Consider the following 14,266-nt stretch of genomic DNA (forward strand, 5'->3'; position numbering starts at 1 on the left):
TGTTATTACTCAAATAAAATGGTTGCCTCATAATTACTGTAAAAGATATGTCACTATTGTCAAGCATATAAGACAGGAAAACATGCTCCAAAAATAGTTTACCTCAGTTCTACCTTGGCTAGTTGTGCCCCGTTTGTGTGGGCGGATATTTTAGAACAGAGGTGGAACAGACATGTAAAATGAAACGCCTCTTACTTTCTTGTGAAAATCTTAGTCAGTTATAATAGAAACAAAACACGACAGTTCGAGTATTTTTGACCTTCCGACGAGACCCCACGATGTAAAATTAAATTTCACATTAAGTGCATTCAGTGTTGTGAAGAGGCAAAAGACTTTTACTTTCCTCAGTTTAACACTGATTGACCTACTTTGTTATTTTGGCCCGAGGCGAAAATTGAATCAACCGAATAAATTGATTTTTTTTGACCCACTAATACATTTTACCAGCTTTGATCCAAATGTATTAGTTTAGAGAAAATCTAATTGTTGTAGATGGGAGAACACAGTATGTCCTAGGTCAAACTTCAGAAATTTCTTACTGACCCCAAGCTGTTTTTAGTATGGATTAACTGGAAAAAGCTATAGCGGATATCAATCTCGTAAGGGTACAGAACACCTGACGTTCATTTGCGTTATGTGATGTGTATTCACTGTCAGAAGAAAATGGTCTCAAGCTGTCACTGCAGCACTACCCTTTAAAAAGATCCGAATGTGGCGGATTCCCGGACAGGGTTTAGATTATCTAGGACAAGACCTTATATATTAGTACATTTAAGAAGTTTTTACAAACATACCTTACAAAAATCAATAGCCTACTGGTGTGCATTTTGGGGAAAAAAACAATGACACTGATATATGTTAAGATGCAAGATGTTTATAAATTAAAGGATAATTCCGGTATTTAACACTTTGAGTCTCATTTCTGGTTTGTTTTGGATGAACTACAGTGATGGACACAGAAATTTTGACAATGGGTCGTGTCTTGAGTTTTTGACTCGTTTAGAAGTGTCTCTTGACTGCTTCAGAATGGAAGTCAATGACCATGCACAAACATGTCATTAAAACAACACTTAACGTTCATTTTCAAAACTGTACTACTCACCGAGTAGTTTGTGGTGTTCGTTGATGATTAAAAACAAATATATTGGCGCAATGTATGATTTCAATCCGTGTTATTTGCTATAGTGGAACTATTTTTTCAGATACCTCACAACCGCGTATATACTTCCGCTCTATATTTGAGTCTGAAGCGTTAACACACTCGGCATGCCTGTCACGCGTCCTGCGAGAACAGCATTAGTGAAACAAAACACAAGAGCACTTTTAATAAGGTAGCCTTACATTTTTCTAACAAACAAACACTCCCGTATCAGAAATTAACAGCACAGTAATTACTGACAACGTAAAGGGTAACTGTTAGGCTATTTAAATAAAACAACGAAAATAAATGAACGAAGTTCAACAAACTAATAAAACGGTAGCATACTTTCCAAATTATGTTTATTTATAACACTTACACCATCCAATATGTTTTTTCATCAGCAGAACAATAAAGAAGATATTTGCAGAAACCCCAGTGCTCTGTCATGCAAGTCAACCGATCCGCACACTTTAAGAGCTAAAGCATATATGTCCAATACAACAGTAATCCCCCATAACTCCGTGTGACATATTGACGTCTTGTGAAGCACATCAATCAGTTTTTGCAAGAAACTGGACGTTATTTACAACACTATTAGCGTGAATGCCAAAGCAGGAAGCGCGCTTTCCGTTTGAGGCGATCTCTTCCACTGGTGGCGTTTGGTGGCTGTTGGCTATGGATGTTGGTCTCTCTGCGCCACCTATAGAGCGGGAGCGTGAAGCGCACTTCCTGCTTGGCAAAAGCTCTGCATTAACGCTGTGAAATATTAATATATATATATATTCGAATCTCAAAACTGAAAATCGAATGTCAATCCACGGAACAAATATTCAAATATTCTGGTCCAGCCCTACAAATATGGGAAAAAAATTCTTCTGAGAGAAACCGAGCGAAAAAACTACAACCACATGTAAACGACCCTTTTCTGTTTCCCAGTGGCGGAGTGATATATCAGCGAGCAATGAGTCTTACAAGAGAGATCAATGGAATTTTACAAAATGCCAAATAAAACACGACAGAAACGGTATTTCGCTTCACAACTTGTTTTTAAACATCAACGAACACCACGCACCACTCGGTGAGTAGTACAGTTTTGAAAATGAACGTTAAGTGTTGTTTTAATGACATGTTTGTGCATGGTCATTGACTTCCATTCTGAAGCAGTCAAGAGACGCTTCTAAACAAGTCAAAAACTCAAGACACGACCCTTTGTCAAAATTTCTGTGTCCATCACTGTAGTTCATCCAAAACAAACCAGAAATGAGACCCAAAGTGTTAAATACCGGAATTATCCTTTAAGTCAGCTCAAACATGCATTTTATTCCGCCCCAATATGTACCATTTAGAAATAGATATTTATACATTTGGTACCAATATGTCCTTTTGTGGTGCTTATATGCACTCTTTGGAATCAATATCTACCTCTGAGGTGCTAATATGAACTCTTCAGGTGCAAAGGTGTACTTTTTGAAAAGGTATACATCCCTAGTGACAGCTGTAGGGATGTTTTTTCTGACCGTGTAATGTATTTGCCCTCAGTCAGCACCCTTAAAAGTATAGGTGCTTTAAAGGTTCACAGCGATGCTATAGAAGAACCTTCTTTGGTTCCTCCAAAAAACATTTAGTTAAAGGTGCCTTAAAGAACCATTTAGACAAAAAAAGGTTCTTCTATGGCATCGTGAAGCACCTTTATTTTCAAGAGTGAAGGTGATTTGAGGTTTACTAACAAATGATGGTTATTATTTAGAGCATCCCTTTGATGGACATCTTTTCTTAATCTTCACATAAAAATTCCTTTAGAGAGTCACACGTATCCTTCCATCTGGATCCACTGCCCCACTGAAACACCCCAGGTGTTTGCTAACCAATCGGGAAAAGTCTCTTAAATAGTTAAAGCCCTTCTAAACGGCAACTTCTGATTCAGCACTGCCAAACAAAGAGTACGTTGAGCTTCAAAACAAAAAAGCAGAATCAACTTTATTTCAATTCACTCGAGGGTTGTTTAATGCGCTCCAATGAGGTTTTGCATAATACACGGCCATAAAAGCAACCAGGATTGTGTAGAGAAATGTGTAATTTACAGTGGCCCCCTGCAGTGCCCAAGCACGTGCGCATGAGATAATTACTGCGAAACCTTGGGAAACTTTTAGCCAACGCATTCCACACGAATAAATGACCCACTTAGACAAGCTGGGTGGAGTTTGGACATAAGGGAGTCTTGATCAATACTGCATGTGTTACATGAACCGTTAACAGCTTCTGAGCAACAGGCATGGATGACACGGTGTTAGAGTGACATCATTGGGTTGTCCCGCAGCCACTTAATATCTGCCTCTTTTAGAAATGCAAACAAGCTAGCAATGACAATATATTGCTTATGCGTATTATTCATTATACAACAGGATACTCTGGTTCTTAGATCTGATCCAAAAATGAAAAATCTGTCATTTAATTACACTCATGCTCTTTAAACCTGTATGAGTTTCTATATTCTGTTAAACACAAAAAAGATAAGCTGATAAATGATGGTAACCACACGTTAACCATACCTATTGACTTCCGAAGTACAAATACGACTCATATGAAACTCATACAGGTTTTATGAGGGTGAATAAATGATGACAGAATGTTTCTTTTTGGGAGACTTATCCCTTTAATGAGTCTGGAAATTTAACTTAACTAACCTTTTTTGAAATTCCAGCTCAGTCATTAATCATTTTGTCCTTGTGATATTGCCGATGACTGTTTTGCACAACTCCGTTTTTACTTGCAACTTGTAAGAAACTGTTTAATGCTGAACGGGCACAATTCGCTGCCCGCTAACATTAGCCGGAGTACCGGAAGCCACCCTACGATCTTTTCTACATGAGCGGCAATTTTTTTAGCCCCATCTGAAAGCAACGTTTTAGTTTTTATAATTTTTTCCTGCTTCAGCCTTCATTGTCAGCGAAGTCCTGAGCCAAGCGTGTTCATCAGAGGAATGATGCAATGGAGCTGTAACATGGTACGGATCTGCTGTTAGCAAGTGCGCAGAAGTCCTTAGTACGTTAATAAAAACTGCTTTTGCCGTTTCTGAGGCCTATTTTATAATAAATGTTCACCGAGAATAGAAGACGTCATACGGATAATCACTTTTTATATCAGCAATTTCATGTTTTGTTCACCCCTGTATCATGGATTTATTAGTTCTGTACACCCTGGTGAGTTCTTTTTATTGTGTGCGAGTGTAAAGAAAAATCCAGTATCTAATTAACCCAACTGTAGTTCGGTCTTCATTTTGTCAACTGTCCTCATATTAATTTCTTTATTCTGCTGAACACTAAGGAAGATATTTTTAGCAATGTTTGTAACCAGTATGCAGGAGCACCGCTAACTTCCATAGTACTTTTTCCTACTATGGAAGTCAATGGTGCTTCTGGTTAATCACAAATATCTTCCTTTGTGTCCAGCAAAATAACAAAAATGATACAGGTTTGAAACAATGTGGAGGTGAGATAATGATGACAGAATTTTTATTTTTTGGTGAACTATCCCTTTAAATAAAATACAGTTTGCCCTATCGACAACATTCAAATTGTAATTTTGTTTGATCAAACAGAAGATAAAAGTTGTGGTACCTGCTTCAAAGAGATTAAAATTATGATTTCTTATTTCTGTATATGATGCCTGATTATTGTCTCTGTGTATTAATTTTTATGTTACACAATCATTGAATTTCATCTATGCTCAACCATGCATGCAAATAGTCTTTGTATAATCTGTTAACCAAAATTACAAGTACATCAATAATAGAATTTTTTTATAATTCACCTTTTTAGGAAACACAAACATAACCGATAACAATTGTTTCTGTGTTCAATATAATTTATTAACCCAACTCGGTACTCTGTGTACTGAGAGAAGATTGAAGAAGTGATGAAAGAAACCTTGAAGTGTCAGTACTGTTATCACTCACTCTTGTATCTGTTTTTCTCACACTGGCTGACTTCATGCTCGGCTTACTAAGCTATTAGAACCACACTTGCCTCCATAAGATGTAAATATGGCCTAATTACAGATACAGATGATGTTTGATAACATTTATCACCAGCCACTATCACACCTCGCAGTTACAAATATTGTTTATGTGACCTTATGGTCCACCAATTGAGACATTTATTTTGACCAAACAGTGTGCAAGATGTAAAAGTTTGCCGTATTCAGATGAATATGGATATCCTTTGAAATAACCTTTGAAATGACTTTTAATTAAACCCAACACACTCTCTCTGGGATGAAATTCAATGTATAAATTATTTCTCATATAGTTGTCCTTGAATGTATCCGTCATTATAGAGAAATTGTATAGCACACTCTTATGGGGGACATCTGAATTTAGCAGACTGAAAACATTGGACCATTGGCTATTCTGTAACACTTTAGCATAAAAAGACCAGACGAGACAAACCTGGTATGTATTTAACGCCTACGGCGCTTCATACTTTTAACTCTTCAACTGTGGTGAGAAAACCAGTGTTTCTGTGGTCTGGTATGATGTATCACCATTTTCTTACATCCCACGTCAAATTTACCATTTGCATTTTCTAAGTTTATAAGAAGTTGCCACATGTGGTGTTATGTATGAAGGTATTTAATATTAAGTATTCACACTAAGTTTGTTTCTGGCAACACACACCTTAGATTCACATATATATGAAGTGGATTAAATTTAGGCTGAGGCGTGGGCCACGTCGTCTCGTCTCGAGGTTTTGCATGTGAGCTGATCAGCACAGGATGTCACAGCCCAAATAGCAGTAGGAGGGGTGGGGGTGCAGAGCGGTGAAAGCATTGCAGCTTTGTCTAACTCGGAGCTCGGTAACATTACAGATGTGTGGGTATGCTGTCTGTATGCAGGGCCTGGCATTGAGCAGGTGGGGGAGGGCACACAGCTGCCACACTGACACCATAAGTGCCACATTACTTCCTTAACTAACTGGCTCAAAGTGCGTGTGTCATGCAATAAGGTGCTTTAACATTTATATACTGTAAAACCTATGGATTTTATATGTGATGAAAATAATTTGCATTGGTTGTTCTCTATTTGTTGCTTTATTCCAGTAAATGCATGTACATTCTATTGTAAAAAAAAAAAAATGTTTCTCTTTCAAGGAAAAAAAGCTGGTATCATGCAGTGTTGCACTGCCACTGACAGAGGAGTTTGATTATGTAAACTGCACCTGCTTTTAGCGTGTTTTTTTTTTACTTAGTAGACTTTATGAAGACAAGTTTCAGAAGAAAGCACAACCAGCAGCAGTCCTAATGGAGATTAGCTCACACGAGGAAACATCTTAGTGACGTAGACTGTGGCAGGAAACACGTTGCATTACACATTAGGAGTGTAATAAATTTTTTGGGCTATGAGACGAGCCTGCAAAAAGACATGTGAAAATGTTTCACATAAGTACACTAGCAAGTGTGGCTTTTAGCTTATGTTCAGTTGGTTATGAACATAATGTGTTATAGCACAGGATATCTCTGTGTGCTGAAAGTATCTTCAATCTACACACATTCTTCTTCAGGGTTTATGCATTGTGTTACCATCACCTGAACTGTCAAAAGTGCCTTTTGACACACACTTTGTTTATTGGAACCCGCAAAAGTTACTTGCAAATTACTCTCTTATTATGCATCCTTACAGTATATAAACTAAAGTCCTATAAATGAATATTTACTAGTTTCTTTAACAAAGAGTTTAAAACAAACAAAATATCAAATCATGTAGTTTGAGAAAATAAAGTGCAAGAGGTTGTGTTAAAAAGCTAAAGCAATAAAGAGAAGACTTCAAAACTTTAATGTTTTGGAAATGTTTTGTGATCATCCAAAGGTGATCTGAGGTTTCTGAGGCTTGCGCCACCTGGTGGATTTCAAAAAAAGAAGATTAAAACTGTGCCGTTCTTCAGGTACATACTGTACAGAAGATCACTTTTATTCTTTGAAGCAATACCAATGACTCATTGTTTTCTCATTTCGATGTTGTGCTTCTGAGGATACAGAGAGGATTGAAAGGCATGACACCAAGAATGTGAAAATATGACTCTCTTTCATGATCCCACCCCTTTAACACTCTCTGAACCTATCATAAGCAGGCTTTTGGAACAGCCCATTTTCTTGTTTTAAAGTGTCAAGAGGAACTGGACGATCATTGTCAGAGCAATGCTGCTGGCTTTTCCTCTTATAATGTGGATAAAAGCTGTTATGCAAATATGCAAGACCTAATATGTACCATATAGGTACAGACATGTATACATTTGCTAGCAAAATGCACATTTACTTAGTAATAAGATGGTACTGCCCCAGTGCCAACATTTATTTCTGAGAGCCCTTTCATTTTATTATATATTTTAGATATAAGAGTTTGAATGTTGTATAGATTTTTAAAGTTTTGTGTCTTCTTTTCAGTTTACTTTTCTCGGCACCTTGCCATAAATTGTTGTGCATATTTCATATTTGACTTAATCCGTTATGGGAATTCTGCAAGATAAAATGAAGGGAGCATAGAAATATTTGTTTTACTAATCTATCTGAATTATTTAATATATTAATGATTTTTAATCTAATCTGTTTTTTTTTAATAATTGCTGTTTTCTTTGAGTTCTCCACTTGGCAAACATGTGCATCTAGGTCTACTCTCAACTGTAGATCTTAAACTCTTTTAAAAAAAGTTGGCATTGCCTGTTTGTAAATGAGCCAAATCTCTTTGTGCATCTGTAATTAAGGCATCTTTTCGAGGCTTATTGGAGGTTAATCTAAAGAGTTGGTTTGCCCAAACATTCCGTCTGGATATCAGGGAATTCAATCTGGCTGAAATGCCTCAGTGGCATATCCATTAGGCCTGTGGAGGGGTGTGGTTCCGTGCTTCCTATTTTTGGCTCTCTCCCTCCATCAGAGGAAGCAAATGGAGTGTAATCCATGATAACATGGATGCAAGGGCTTTAGGCCTGGATGAAAGCAATTCCACCAAGTCCCAGAAATCACTCCGTCTAAACCTGATTTTATTTGGATGGTCGTCTCCAAGTTTGACCAATTCAAAAAACCCAAGAGGTAGATAAACAACTATTTCCAGAATTTTTAATAGCATATCATTTTACATGGGATTTTGGGATTTGCAGAAGTATATTTTATAGGGTGGGTTACGAATCCTTATGAAAATATAAATAGTATGCTTTTGGCAAATCTAAAAATCTAAACATTTTCGCATCATCTTGGGATCTTAATAGTAGTAAACTACTACTTATATTGTAAAATGATCACTCCAATGTTGGTTTTCACATTTTTGCAGATTTTGGTAATGATATTATTTTCCTGAGACTACATAAAGTTTTAAAACAGAAGGCAGGCATTGTCAGTTGCCAGGAAACTCTGCACACGTGTCTGCTGTAAGATGGAACACAAAATACTTTTTAAAAAAAATTCTTCTCAACAAAAAACTTTGACATTAGACTTGTTAACTAAAAAGTTTTTAGTCAATTTGTGCAAAACTATTATTTTTATGTAAATTTAACAGTGTTTATCTGTGCTTATTTACTGATGTTGGATAAGGTCAGGGACAATTCAGTTCAGTTTAAGACATCCATCCTTCTTTTATTCAGTTTGTTTGTTTTATCACCTCTCTCTGTGCATAATCAGTGCAATGCCTTTAAATCTTATTAGTTAATGTTATTTGTGAATATCAGATTTTTTTAACATCTTGTTTTGAAAAGTACTCACAGTGGACCGCTTCATGAATCTTGTATAAAGGGATAATTTAAGTTTTAAAAATTAATATTTTTATACAAAATTGCATCAGTTGCCCTCAGAAGGCCTTTATCAACCCCATTGAGCCGTGTGAATTACTTCTGTAAATGATGACTTTTTTGGGCTTCAATACAGAAGCACCATTTACTACCATTATAAAGCTTGGAACAACCACATTTTCTAATATACCTCCAATTTTGTTCATCTGATAAAAGATAATCATATACATCGAGGATGGCTTAAGAGTGAGTAAATCATGGGGTAATATTCATTTTTGGGTGAACTTTTCCTTATGAAGTGGAGGTCCAGATGGCATCAGTATATGTATTTTGCTCTGCATGCAGGTTGCATGGAACCAACCACCGATCACTCACTTGCGCCGAAACATATGACTGCTAATGTTTACAGCTAACGGATCAACTAGAGTCAGCATCACTTCTCTGTGGAGCTGTACTCATTTTGCATAATGGTTGTTATGAAGAGAACCTTTTTTAACAAAAAACATGATGAGGTTTGCATTTGTTTTACATTATCATGCTATTCTCTTAACATAACATAAATGTTAGAATTTATTGAATGTAACCTAGTGCTTTATTTGTGTAGCCCACAGAGTTGCAGCGTGTAAAGTGTTGGGTTAGTTGCTTCAAAAAGAAATTAATTATAAAAAAGGGTGCCACAAATGTTCTTAAAATGTATTTCTTTTTTAATCTAAATAACCTTTTTTTCTTTAAAAAGAAATGTTAACAGAAATCTTCAGGTGTTAAAGGTTCGTTATGGAAACATTCAGCCAAAAGTGGTTCTTATGTGACACTGTTTCTCAACCAGGGAGCCGGGGCCCACAGGGGGGCCTCATAAGATTTCAAAGGGGGCCTCATGATGACTTAAAATTATTACAAATTGAACAAAACAAGCATAAAAATAAGCTAAAACAAGCAAAAATCAAGATGTTTATGTTTTTTTGGCCATTTTGGTAGCAAACATACATCTGTTTAGTCATTATTACAAGCTCTAGTTAATTTTGGAAAAAAATAATGGACTGAGGGGCCTTCAAATATTGTTGTGGTCAACTAGGGGGCCTGATATATATATAAAGCAATCTTTTTAAATCTCGATTAACTTAAACATAAAGGAGCGATTTCCTGGACAGGGATTAGTTTAAGACAGGACTAGGCCTTAGTTTAATCAAGAAAATAACTAGTTTTAACAAACATGCCTTAAAACATTACCTGTGTGTATTTTGAGGCAAAACAAAGAGTACTGATGTATTTTAAGATAGGTCAGTGCAAGTTGTTTTCAGTTTGGACAGCTCTTAAAGATTTTTTAGTCTAGTCTAATCCCTGTCGGGGAAACCGCCCCTACCTGTATCAATTTGTAAACATTACATCTTTCAGTACTTTTTTAGTCCAGTGTCTATTCTAACTCGTTTTAAAGCAAACTTGAATAAATTTAGATTTTAAATGTAATATTGTTTTATATTGAATTGTTGAAAGGATATGCTGAATATAATACAAGAAACAGTAACTGTAATTTGGTAAATTTCAGGTGTAATGTAATTTAATTGCAGTAATTAACAACTAAGTAATGCATTACACCCAACAATGATGTACTGTAGAGCATTTATAGGCACTGTATGTCACTTTGGATAAAAGCAAATGTATACAAAAGGAGATAAATAACATACATGTTTTATTAGTGTTTTTGAAATGATATTACAAATCATGGAAAGTGATAAATCACAAATGGTCCCACACAAGAAGTCATATCTAACATCAACATAGTGCATGATGATCAGAAGGTCTCTTCAGTCTTTTTGAATGAGAGTAGCCAATACAGTGCTGCGTATGTTGGTGCAGTGTTTCTGATTTGAGCACACGAGTGGAAAATGAGCTTTAACTAAGCTTGTAAACATGGCCATCTCTTCCATGGCTTTTAATCAGCTTCATGACTATCCTACTCCAGAGAATTAGAGTAGATGTTTGTGGCTTGCGGCAATCCGGGCATACAGACATTATACATGTGCATCTTTATAGCTAAAACATGTTTTGTATCTCTACATCACAAATATGCTCCATTTAAGCAAAATTTAATTCATAAAATATTCCAAGTGTGCATACAGTAAAACAGTAAGTATAGTAAAACAGTTCTAAACATATTGTTTAATATTTGTATATTTTGGGCACTATACATAAGAAATTATACATACACATTTCTGTTCTAAATTATGGTTATGAAACGCTGTTATGTTGTATTAATCTGTGCACATATTTGTTATCTATATCTTTGATTTATTAGATTAGTTTCACCGTTCAGCTTTAATGTCATTTGCAAATTAACAAAGCTTTTGTCTACATTCTCACATGTACAGAAAAATCAGTATTTCTGACTTCAAATATTTGTTCGACAACCAAAATAGAAACTCTTATTTTCCCTACTCCCACACCTACCTGTGATTTTTACCGTGGTGTTATTGGAACACGAGACACCTCCACTCATCTTTCTTAGTTTTATTGCAAAGTCAGATTTTGATGTTTTAATTTCTCAAACATTTATAATTGCATTTTTCTCTGTGAGTATGCTTTGGTAGATATTTATATAGAGCAACTTTATCATCAGCATGCTGTGCTCTACATGTTAATGGGCACACAGGTCAAGCAAGCAGGCTACATTTTGATTTGTTATTTTATCACACTTTACAACTTTTTTAAATGTGTGTATGCCTACGTGAAATAAAGTACAGCTGGAGGAAGATGTGTAAAGAAAAGAAGCCCCTTTATAAAACAATGTCAAATAGTTGTGAATTACATCAGCATGATTCAATTAAATTATATGAGTTTGATGCTAGAGAGCAGTTACTGTTACAACTGTGCAAGCAAATGCCAAGAAGAGCACACACTCAATAAGATTAAGAGAGAGGGATGAGTCCAAACAGCTTCAGGCACTGTCTTCTCTTCCTCTCTGGTGCCATTTCTACTAATTTTGCTCATACGCTTAACATTCTTTTTAGATTCAAAATTCATTTTATTTTAAGCAGTGATGCAGGCTACATGTAGCTCTGGCTTTTCTGTGGGTTTATACATTACAGATTGTTTTGATTTATGTTGTACTGAGGTTAAGTTAGAAGTTGGGATCTCATTATAAAACATAAGATAGTGTTTTGTTGTCAAATTATTCTGAAATGTATACTTATACACTCTTAAAAATAAAGGCTCCTAAAATGTTGCATACAGAGTTTTCACAGAAGCGTTTTATTCAACAGATGGTTATAAAAAAATTATTAAGACTAAAATAATTAAAATTATTATTTAAAAAAAATTTGGTTAAACAATGCTATGTGGATCTAAAATGGTTCTTCTCAGAGATTGCTGTAAATAAACTTTTACACTGTCCAATAAAAGCACCTGTCACTGTGGTGGTACCCTAAAGTACACATATGCAACGAAAAAGGTCATTACAGACCTTTTTAAATTATACATATTGGGGGGGGGGGCTTTTTTTAAACGATACTGCTCCGGTGACAGCTTGGGACCATTTTTGACAGTGTAATAAAAATAATAAAAAATCCACCTGTTTTTATCTCACTGCGTTTATCTTAAAGGGATAGTTCACTTTAAAACGAAAATTCTGTCATCATTTACTCATCCTTATGTTGTCCTTAACCTGTATGAATTTTCTTTTTTCTGATGAACACTAAAGAAGATACTTTGAGAAATGATGGTTAACACACAGCAGTAAGTGACCATTGACTTCCATAGTAGGAATAAAAAATATGATGGAATTTAATGGGTACTGTCAACTCTGTGCTTACCATAATTTATCAAAATATTTTCTTAGTCATTTATCACAATACTTCCAAAATATTTTTTTCCTACTATGGAAGTCTATGGTCACTTACTGCTGTGTGTTTACCATCATTTCTCAAAATATCTTTTTTAGTGTTCATCAGAAAAAAAAGTAATACATGTTTAAAACAACATGAAGATGAGTAAATGATGACAGAATTTTCATTTTAAAGTGTACTATCCCTTTAAATACGTCACTGTATTTACGAAGCAATAAAAAGGTCTAACACATATGAAGTACTACTATACATTCGACAGTGCAAGTGTGAACCCTGACCTCTCAGCGTTTCAATGAAGTTTGTCTTTTCCTACTTTACTATGTGTGTCAAATAAGGAAATTGCTCTGCTGGCATCAGTTTTGCTCTTTCGTTGTCTTCCCAATTAAAGTGTTTACTTATTATTCATTTCATTTGGACTGATTTACTGCAACCACAGCAAAGACGCTCAGCACATCTGGGAGTGTGGGGTCACAGAAGAGGTTAAGAGTAAATAGTAATAAAGAAGAAAATTCTCACCGTGTTTCTGCTGCACAGAGTGAGGCATGCTGGGAGATAAGATGTTGTTCGGTGGCAGAGAGGAACCCCAGCTTCGAACTCCAGACCAGGACCTGGTCAGCCTCCAAAAGTTGCCAGTGGGAGGCAGAAGTCCTTCTTTTTTTGACAGTGAGGGAATTCGGGTATTGTTGATGCCTTAGGAGAAGATAAGAACATCCAGAGTTCAAAATGAGAGAAAAAAGCAATTTTTGACAGCTCGGCAAGCAAGGAGCGGCGGCAGCGGGGCTCAGATTGGTGGGAAAGCTGGAATGCGGCACAGGAGCTCAGAGCTGAGCATGCACGATGGCAGATGTTGAAGATGCCTGGTTTGCTAGATGCTTGGAGGTGGCTACGGTAAGTAGATGCTGATTCGCACTGTTTCTTTCTTTCTTCTGTCTTATAGGCAGTCGGGGCACCCTGAAAAAATCCTGACAAGCGGGAGAGTTCCTGGTTAGATGCGGTTGCCAGTGAGGATGTGGAGGAGGATCGGCGTAGCAGAGATCTGAAGCAAGTCGAGTCGACTGAGCGCGCTCAGTGTTAAAGAAGAGGTCCACAGGGCATCAATGGCACTTTAAGCTGATAGGCCAACTACGATCTAGCGAATATTGTTCTGTGTGTGCTTTCTTGTTCTGCTTTTCTTGAATGCTAAATTTATGGTGCGTGCTCCATTTTTAGTGGGGGGTGGGGTAGGGAAACCCTACAGATTAAGCTATCATGCTGTAATCCTAGGCCTTTTGCCTTCTGTCTCTCTCTCTCTCTCTCTCTCTCTCTCTCTCTCTCTCTCTCTCTCTCTCTCTCTCTCTCTCTCTCTGTAGTTTATACTACAATTGAATGAGGTGCAAACTGAAATCTCATTGAGCCTCAGTGGAGTGACGGGCCATCTGCCAGATGTCTTTTATGTACTGCCGTGACACATGTTTTATAAACTGAGTAACATTAATCTAGCTAAGCTCATCTTAATCCACAGAGATGGATATTGC

This window comes from Paramisgurnus dabryanus, chromosome 7 (assembly GCF_030506205.2).
Source record: "Paramisgurnus dabryanus chromosome 7, PD_genome_1.1, whole genome shotgun sequence".
In the NCBI taxonomy this organism is placed as follows: Eukaryota; Metazoa; Chordata; class Actinopteri; order Cypriniformes; family Cobitidae; genus Paramisgurnus; species Paramisgurnus dabryanus.